The sequence below is a fragment of the Saccopteryx leptura genome, chromosome 7 (genome assembly GCF_036850995.1).
Source record: "Saccopteryx leptura isolate mSacLep1 chromosome 7, mSacLep1_pri_phased_curated, whole genome shotgun sequence".
In the NCBI taxonomy this organism is placed as follows: Eukaryota; Metazoa; Chordata; class Mammalia; order Chiroptera; family Emballonuridae; genus Saccopteryx; species Saccopteryx leptura.
Genome location: NC_089509.1, coordinates 60,318,212 through 60,326,987, shown reverse-complemented (window position 1 = coordinate 60,326,987; position 8,776 = coordinate 60,318,212). Strand labels below are relative to the sequence as shown.

Genomic DNA, 8,776 nt, shown 5'->3' with positions numbered 1-8,776 from the left:
CCTGTGGTGGCACAGTGGATAAAGTGTCGACCTGGAATGCTGAGGTCGCTGGTCTGAAACCCTGAGCTGGCCTGGTCAAGGCACATATGGGAGTTGATGCTTCCTGCTCCTCCCTGCTGCTCTCGCTCTTTCTCTTTTTCTCTCTCCCCCTCCTCTCTAAAAATGAATAATCCACCCAATGATCTTATCAGGTGTGTATTACTGCCATCTATCTTTTTAAACTTTTAGTATGAAAAATCTCAAATATATATATTAAAAGTATAGAATATGTTAATGAACCCTTCTATATCCAGCATCAATAATTGTCAGCTCATAACTAAACTTTCATATTTTTTTTCTAAATTTAAGTGAGGGGAGGGGAGATAGACTCCTGAATGAGCCTGACCAGGCCCAATTAGCTAGAATCAATCTCAGCCATGTCTGTGGGAGCATGGGCATGAGAGAGAGAGAGGGAAAGAGAGAGAGAGAAGAGGGAGGAGTGGGGTGGAGAAGCAGATGATCGTATCTTCTATGTGCCCTGACCAGAATCGAGCCAGGGACTTCCACATGGCATGTGGATGCTCTACCACTGAGCTAAATGGCCAGGGCCCAAACTTAATAAATCTTTATTCTATCCATTTCCTCCTCCTTTACTTTGAAGCAGATCTTGGACATTATATCATTTTACTTGTAAATATTCTGGTATGTATCAAAATATCAAAAGACAATAACTTTTTCAAAGAACCCAAAACCTCAATACCATGTTATAATCATACCTAAACACATTTGAAATGATTCCTTAGTTCTACCAAACTTCTAATCAGTGTTTAAATTTCCCCAGTTGTCTCATAAATGATTTTTTTGTAATTAATTTTTTATCTTTATTATTATCTCCAGTAAATAAAACAAGTATATGTTGAACCAATCTCAATTTTAATAAGATCTCTCATTTTCTGAGTTTTTTTTTTCTTCTTTTTTTTATGGCCAGTGGGTCTCTTGTCCACTCAGGAATGGAGCACTTGAAATATTCCTATTTTTTAAATTGAATTTATTGGGGGGACACTGGTTAATAACATTATATAGGTTTCAGTTGTCATAAATGATTTTTGGGGGCCTCAAACAAAAGGACTTAGGCCCCAATGATTTTTCTTTGTACTTTTCTTTCTTTTTTTGTGACAGAGACAGAGAGAGGGACAGGTAGGGACAGACAGACAGAAAGGGAGAGAGATGAGAAGCATCAATTCTTTGTTGTGGCTCCTTAGTTGTTCATTGACTGCTTTCTCATCATATGTGCCTTGATCAGGATGGGAGGGGCTACAGCTGAGCGAGTGACCCCTTACTCAAGCCAGCGACCTTAGGCTTTAAGCCAGTGACCCCATGCTCATGCTGGTGAGCCCACACTCAAGCCAGATGAGCCAATGCTCACGCCGGTGACCTCAGGGTTTGGAAACTGGGTCCTCTGCGTCCCATTTCGATGTTCTATTCATTGCACCACCTGCTAGTCAGGCTGTGTTTTTCTTAAATGAGATGCGGGGAGGCACAGAGATAAACTCTGGCATGTGCCCCACAGGGATCCACCCAGCAAGCACACTAGAGGGCGATGCTCTGTCCATTTTGGGCCATTGCTCAGCAACCAGAGCCATTTTTTAGTACCTGAAGCGAGGACTTGGAGCCATCCTCAGCACCTGGGGCCAACTTGCTTCAATGGAGCCTTGGCTGCAGGAGTGAAAGAAAGAGATAGAGAGAAGGGAAAGGGGAAGGGTAGAGAAGCAAATGGTCACTTCACCTGTGTGCCCTGATCAGGAATTGAACTCTGAACAGCCACATGCTGGGCTGACGCTCTATCACTGAGCCAACTGACCAGGGCTCCCAGTGGTTTTTGACAATTGCTCCCTCCCCCCATATTAGATCTAAGTAATATCTGCAATATCTTAGTCTCTCAAGTCACTTTTATTTTTATTTTATTTTTTACAGTGACAGAGAGAGAGTCAGAGAGAGGGATAGATAGGGACAGACAGACAGGAATGGAGATGAGAAGCATCAATCATTAGTTTTTTGTTGCGACACCTTAGTTGTTCATTGATTGCTTTCTCATATGTGCCTTGACCATGGGCCTTCAGCAGACTGAGTAACCCCTTGCTCGAGCCAGCAACCTTGGGTCCAAGCTGGTGAGCTTTGCTCAAACCAGATGAGCCTGCGCTCAAGCTGGTGACCTCGGGGTCTCAAACCTGGGTCCTCCGCATCTTAGTCCAACGCTCTATCCACTGCGCTACTGCCCGGTCAGGCTCAAGTCACTTTTAACCTATAGATCCCTCTTTCTCTTTTTCTTTCCTTGCAATTTATTTATTGAAGTAATCTAATCATTTGTTCTGATATCCTTTTTATAAATGAAGAAGCAGGCTCAGAGAGGTTAAAGGAATTTAGTAAGAGATAGAAAAGGAATCCAAGTGATTAATGGCTTTATTATATTCCCTTTAAATCAAATGAGGAAAACACATTCACCCCCAAAAGATTTCAGAACATGCATGACTCTCTTAAGTAACCAGTTCCTTTACCAAGTGCCTACAGAAAACCATTCACTTAAAATGCAGGCAGGGTTTGAAATGTGGGAAGAGAAATTGAAAACAGGATAACCCAGTATCCTCCTTATGTTTTGAATCTGACTAAATTTCTGCATGCAAATGTATCTATAACATGGTGAAGGGGTTTTTACTTCCAACATATATTTTGCAAAGCAAAAACATTTCTTAAATGAATCTACCAGTTTCCCTTTCCCTCTTCTCCTCCTTTATTTTCTATTTCCCCCTTTTCTCTGTTCTGTATAACTGGATGCGAAGAAAATATCTCTTTTGCATAGTTATTTTAAAATGCCAGTCAAATTAACAATTTAGTAGTTTGATATGTGATATCTGGCTTTTGTTATGGTAGTTTTGAAACCACAGTTACCCTAGCAACTGAATACATTTTTTCCTTAAAATTTTTTTTTAGCTGTCTGGAAGAGAAGAAAAAAAAAGGAAAAGAAAACTTCTTGCCAGAATTTTCCTATAATAGGTTCCATTAACTGCAGTGACTTCTTTTGGAGAGCCAGCATTGCTGTCCCCTGCTGTCACCAGTCCTTCACTGATCTAGCAGATGTTTTGTTTGATAAGGCCAATTTGAGCTTTATAAAACTTTTTTTTTTTCAATTCATGGAGCAAATACCAGTAAGGATGGGATTCAGCATCTATCACTGGATACCATACAATGGACTTAACCTGCCAGTGAAGCTTCTAGGTGAGAAGAAACACTAAAACAAACCTAAAAGCTTTTAGGTTTTAAAATAAAAATGGGGGGGATGGTTTAAAAGCATTACCTCAGTCCCTCAAGACTTAGCAAGAGGGGAAAAAGTGAGTAGAAGAGCCAATAGTTTACTATGAAATCTTTCTGGAATCACCTGATAGGTGTGCAGTTAGTTGCCAAGGAGAGTGATGATGCTCATTGGTGAGATAAGGGAATACGGGGTGATGCATATTGAGTAGAGTTTTAGACATTTGATAAATCCTGTGTTTGCATTTCAAGGAGGTGAAGTAGAGAAGAATCAGCATGGGGAAAAGGTGCACAGTATGACTTTTTGGAGCAAGTAGACTATGAACAATTGTGAGAATATTTACTTGCTTCTGAATAAAAATACCCTCATAGTCATGCTTCTAATGCACATAGTTCTAAACAAAAACAAAAGCCTCACAAAACCTGACTCTATAAAATTATGAATATCCAAATCCTTTCTCTGAATAGAAGGAAGGCTGGTTTCAAGGTGTAGGGTTATGGTGCAGGTAAACCAAAAGGGAGTAAAGCGCTGGAGCCCTGGCTGGATTGCTTAGTTGGTTACAGCGTCATCCGATACCCCAGGCTGAAGGTTTGATCTCTGGTCAGGGCACATATAAGAGTCAACAAATGGCCTGACCAGAGGTGGCACAGTGGATAAAACAACCTGGAATGCTGAGGTTTAAGGTTCAAAACCCTGGGCTTGCCTGATCCAGGCACATGTGAGAAGCAGGAGTTGATGTTTTCTGTTCCTACCCCCCCTTCTGTCTCTCTCTAAAATCAATAAAACATTTAAAAAAAAGAGTCAGCTCGTATAATGTTATCAAGATCCCACCATTTTACTGTAAATGATCCGATGTCATCATTTCTTATGACTGAGTAGTATTCCATAGTGTATATGTGCCACATCTTCTTTATCCAGTCATCTATTGATGGGCTTTTTGGTTGTTTCCATGTCCTGGCCACTGTGAACAATGCTGCAATGAACATGGGGCTGCATGTGTCTTTACATATTAATGTTTCTGAGTTTTGGGGGTATATACCCAGTAGAGGGATTGCTGGGTCATAAGGTAGTTCTATTTTCAGTTTTTTGAGGAACCACCATACTATCTTCCATAATGGTTGTACTACTTTACATTCCCACCAACAGTGGATGAGGGTTCCTTTTTCTCCACAGTATCCTGATTCATTGATGTCGCCCCATTAAAAAAAATAAAATTATTAAAAAAAAAGAGTCAGCAAATCAATGCATAAATAATTGGTAACAAATGATGTTTCTCTCCCTCCCTCCCTTCCTCTCTCTCTAAAAGCAATAAATTTTAAAAAGAAGTACTAGATGGGTTTGGTCCTGTTGGTAAAATGCTTCCTTTTATGAGTCTCCTCAGAGATTATTTTGTCATTCTGCAGAAGAGAAGAAAAAAACCCCCACAAAAACAAAAATATGAACTCCTTCTTTGCAATATGACTCAACAAAATGAAAGTTCCAGTACTTCAATTTTATGTTAGATTGCCCTACCTAGATAAAATATTTTTTACCTTAAATAATGTTTTATTTTTCAATTACAGTTGACGTACAATATTACATTAGTTTTAGGTATACAACCTAGTGATTAAGCATGGTATAACTTACTAAGTGATCACCCCGATAAAGCTAGTACCCATCTGACATCATACATAGTTCTACATTATTATCTCTATTTCCTACACTGTACTTTACATCCCCATGATTATTCTCTAACAACCAATTTGTACTTGTTAATCCCCTCACCTTATTGAGCCATCTTCCCAACTCTCCTCCTCTCTGTATCTGCGTCTATTTCTCTTCTGCTTGTTTGTTTATTTTGATTTTTAGATTCCACCTAAAAGTGAAATCACATGGCATTTGTCTTCCTCTGTCTGACTTATTTCACTGAGCAGAATGCCCTCCAGGTCCACCCGGGTTGTTAGTGGCTGAGTCGTACTCTATTGCATATATGCACCACTTCTTTATCCACTCATCAACTGATGGACACTTAAGTTGTTTCTGTATCTTGGCTATTATAAATAATGCGGCAATGAACATATGGAAGCATATGTCTTTTTGATTTAGTGTTTTGGATATCTTCAGATAAATACACAGAAGTGGAATTTCTGGGTCTTTCTTTGTTTCCTGTTATATAGCCTTTGTTTTAAAGCTTATTTTGTCTGGTATAAGTACTGCTACCCAGTTTTGTTTTGTTTTGTTTTTATTGTTTTCATGTTCATGAAATGTCTTTTTCCATTCCTTTCCTTTCAGTTTGTATGTCTTTCCATTTGAATTCTCTTGAAGACAGCACATGTGTCTTGCTTGTTATCCATTTAGGCTGCACATGTCTTTTGATTAGAGCATTTAATCCATTTTCATTTAAAGTAATTGTTGTTTTTCATTTAGCACAGTGTTTTATTAATAAGCTTCTCAGCACCACCTAGTTGTCAGAAAGAACAGGTATCACCTTTCCCTGCCCATCCAATTCCCAATACTAAAGGCAGACGTTAAACCATTTGGCTAGAGCGCCTCCTAATATAATTCAGATCATGATAAGGTTTTGGTTGTTCTCTCACACAACTTTCTCTAAGCCTCTCCTTAACCCTGACTTAAGTAGAGCTGTGCTCCCCCACAGTTCACAATAATAGGAAAGAATCATGTTGGACTTGATCAACCTTGCATTCCTGGGCTATTAGAGACACCTAAAATTGCCTTGAAAAAAAACTGAATGCAGCGACTGCCATCTTGGAAGAACAGTGATACTGTTAGGTAGCATACAGTTTTGAGAGCTCAAATCATAGGGTATCCCTCCCCCAAATCTAGTCTAGGAACGAGGAGCATTAGTTCCATTTTCACTCCACACTTCTCAATTGCTCATTCTCTCCTGTCTTATTGAAATAGACCCTGAACCAAACCTTTTTGACAGAGTTAAGACAATTATCCTGATTAAAATGCTGAGTTCTTGAACTGTTGGAGATTAGAAGAATAGATAGTGTGATCTGATCTTTCCCTTTTATTTTCTTTAAGAACATTTTGTTTCAACATAAAGCACACTTCCCTGAGAGGTTCCTGGAGGAAAAATTCAACAAAAGTCTGACTATATCCTGTGGGAACACACAGTCACCTGTGTAGCTTTGGCTTAGTTCCTTGATCTGTCCTTCGCAGCTACTTCAGGTTCCACAGGAGGAGGAAAGAACTAGAGGCAGTATCACTTGACCAAAGCCTCCATGGGGTCCCAACTGGCAAGACAATGGCTTTCTGCTCTAACACACCTAGCACCTCCTCAGGGACAAGCTTCTCGTCCACCACCACTTCATCGACATATTCAGAGAACTACTCATCAGTCATGCACAGGTAACCTTTGTGGCTATGGTATTCACCCCATGAATTTTCTACATTTCATTTTATAAATCTACACACCATCCTGATCATCCTTCTTTGAGACAACAGTGACTGGCATGGTGTAGGTCACATGTGATTCACCAAAGGTCAACCTCTCAGCTTTATTCATGTTCTTTATGGGGATACCAAAGACTAACTCATAGTCACACATATTCATGTTACTGAGGCCCAGCAGCTTTTGAAGTGTTTCCCTCATCACTGCCAAACCATATCTTTGATGGAGGCAGCCACCATCTTTTTTCAGGGAGTCAGTGGGCTGTTTGTTATATAGAGTTTTCTCCCTTCAACCATATTGCTTAAGTTGTCCACCCTAGAAAGTCTGTTGTACTTGTGCTGGGGCTGAGGATCTTTCACTAAACAAATCTTATCTTCTATATTGAAGGGTGGCTTGACATGTTGCCCTTAATACTTCAAGGATGTTATGGGGCCAATCTTCTGATAAGTTTTACCTTTGTCTCAATACTTCCAGGTGAATGTTTCTGGTGGATTACCCAAATAGATGCACAGCACTTGGAATGTCTCCTCCATCAGGGCATCCTATGCAGCTGAGATTGCTCGTTTCCTTGCTGCACTGTGTACGAGGTTCCACCGTGGTATACAGATTTCTCTCATCTTGTGATTCACAATATCATTCATCCTTCTGTTTGCCTGTTGTGTGAGATTTAGGGAAGTACTTCTGATTTTTTTTAAATAATGAATCAGAATGTTAAAAAAAATTTAATTGATTTTAGAGGGAGACAACAAGAGGGAGAGAAATATCACTGTATGTGCCCTGATCCAAGAACAAACACGCAACCTTGGCATGTGGGTACAATGCTCCAACCAACTGAGCTACCCAGCCAGGGCAGGGAAACACTTCTAAGGAACAACACCATATTTTCCAACAATATTGACAAGCATATCCCATTGTCCAACATCATTTGCAGGATTCATAATCAAATACTGCACCTGCCTACCATCGTCCGGCTCCTTTTTCTGGGCTGTGTCCATAAAACCATTTAAGAAGTGACAATATTCAATCTTGTCCCCCCAAAAAGATAAGATTGACTATGCTCAAATTCTTCAATATTTAAATTTTTTTCTGAATGGAAGTCTCATAATGATCAGACAAGTAAGACCCAGCATGGGCCTGAACACTTCTGGTTGGTGACTGCCTGGCCTTCCTGAAGCACAAAGTGCTGGAAAACATGCTGAGAACCCTGTACATGGCCCTCTTCAGACAGATGTCCAGTAGGTTACAAGTGGTCTGGACATTCTGGGCAAGTACAAACTGAAGGTTCAACTTCATTTTCTGAATCAGAGCAGCTATCTTGTCGGAATACAGTCCTATGTTGTTCATGGCACCCATGGTGCCCAGTTGGAGAATGGTTGTTTAGGGGATCCTCAAACGAGTGTCTGGTTGCAAGACCCATGGCTACTCAGGAGTCCCAACCTATTTCTCCATCCCCACCACGGGAAAGAAAAACCAGACTAGATGTGGCAGAGGGCTAAGGCAAGAGAAACAGGTTGGTAAAGGGAAAAAACTCCCTGCCTCGCGTTGCTGAGTCAGTGGGGGAGGGAGAGGCAGAAAGCTTATCCTGCCTGTGTGACCCTCCCCCACAAAGTAATTGATGGGTTGATAGATATGTATTTATTGCCATTTTATTATTTTATTATGGTAGTGATGAACTCTTTTAGCCTTTTCTTGTCTGTAAAGCTCTTTATCCTTTAATTCTAAATGATAGCTTTGCTGGGTAGAGTAATCTTGCTTGTAGATCATTGCTTTTCATAACTGAATAATTCTTGCTAATTTTGTCAGGCCTATAAAGTTTCTGTTGAGAAACCAGTTGACAGTTTAATGGGAACTCCTTGTAGGTAACTAACTACTTTTCTCTTGCTGTTTTTAAGATTTTCTCTTTGTCTTTAACCTTTGGCATTTAATTATGATGTGTCTCAGTGTGGACCTCTTTGGCTCTTGCTTAGGACTCTGCACTTTCTGGACTTGTATGTTTATTTCCTTCAGGGACATATTCCCTTTAGAGAAGTGCTCCATTATTATATTTTTTCCATGGCAAATGAATGTTTGCTTGTTTGTTTAATTTTTTTCAT

The 8,776-nt window shown here is 40.0% G+C and overlaps 1 pseudogene; it reads right to left on the bottom strand.

Moving 5' to 3' along the window:
• Window positions 1-6,494: 6,494 nt before the first annotated feature.
• LOC136378860 (bleomycin hydrolase-like) lies at window positions 6,495-8,027 on the bottom strand (annotated as a pseudogene).
• Between the last annotated feature and the right edge of the window lie 749 nt (window positions 8,028-8,776).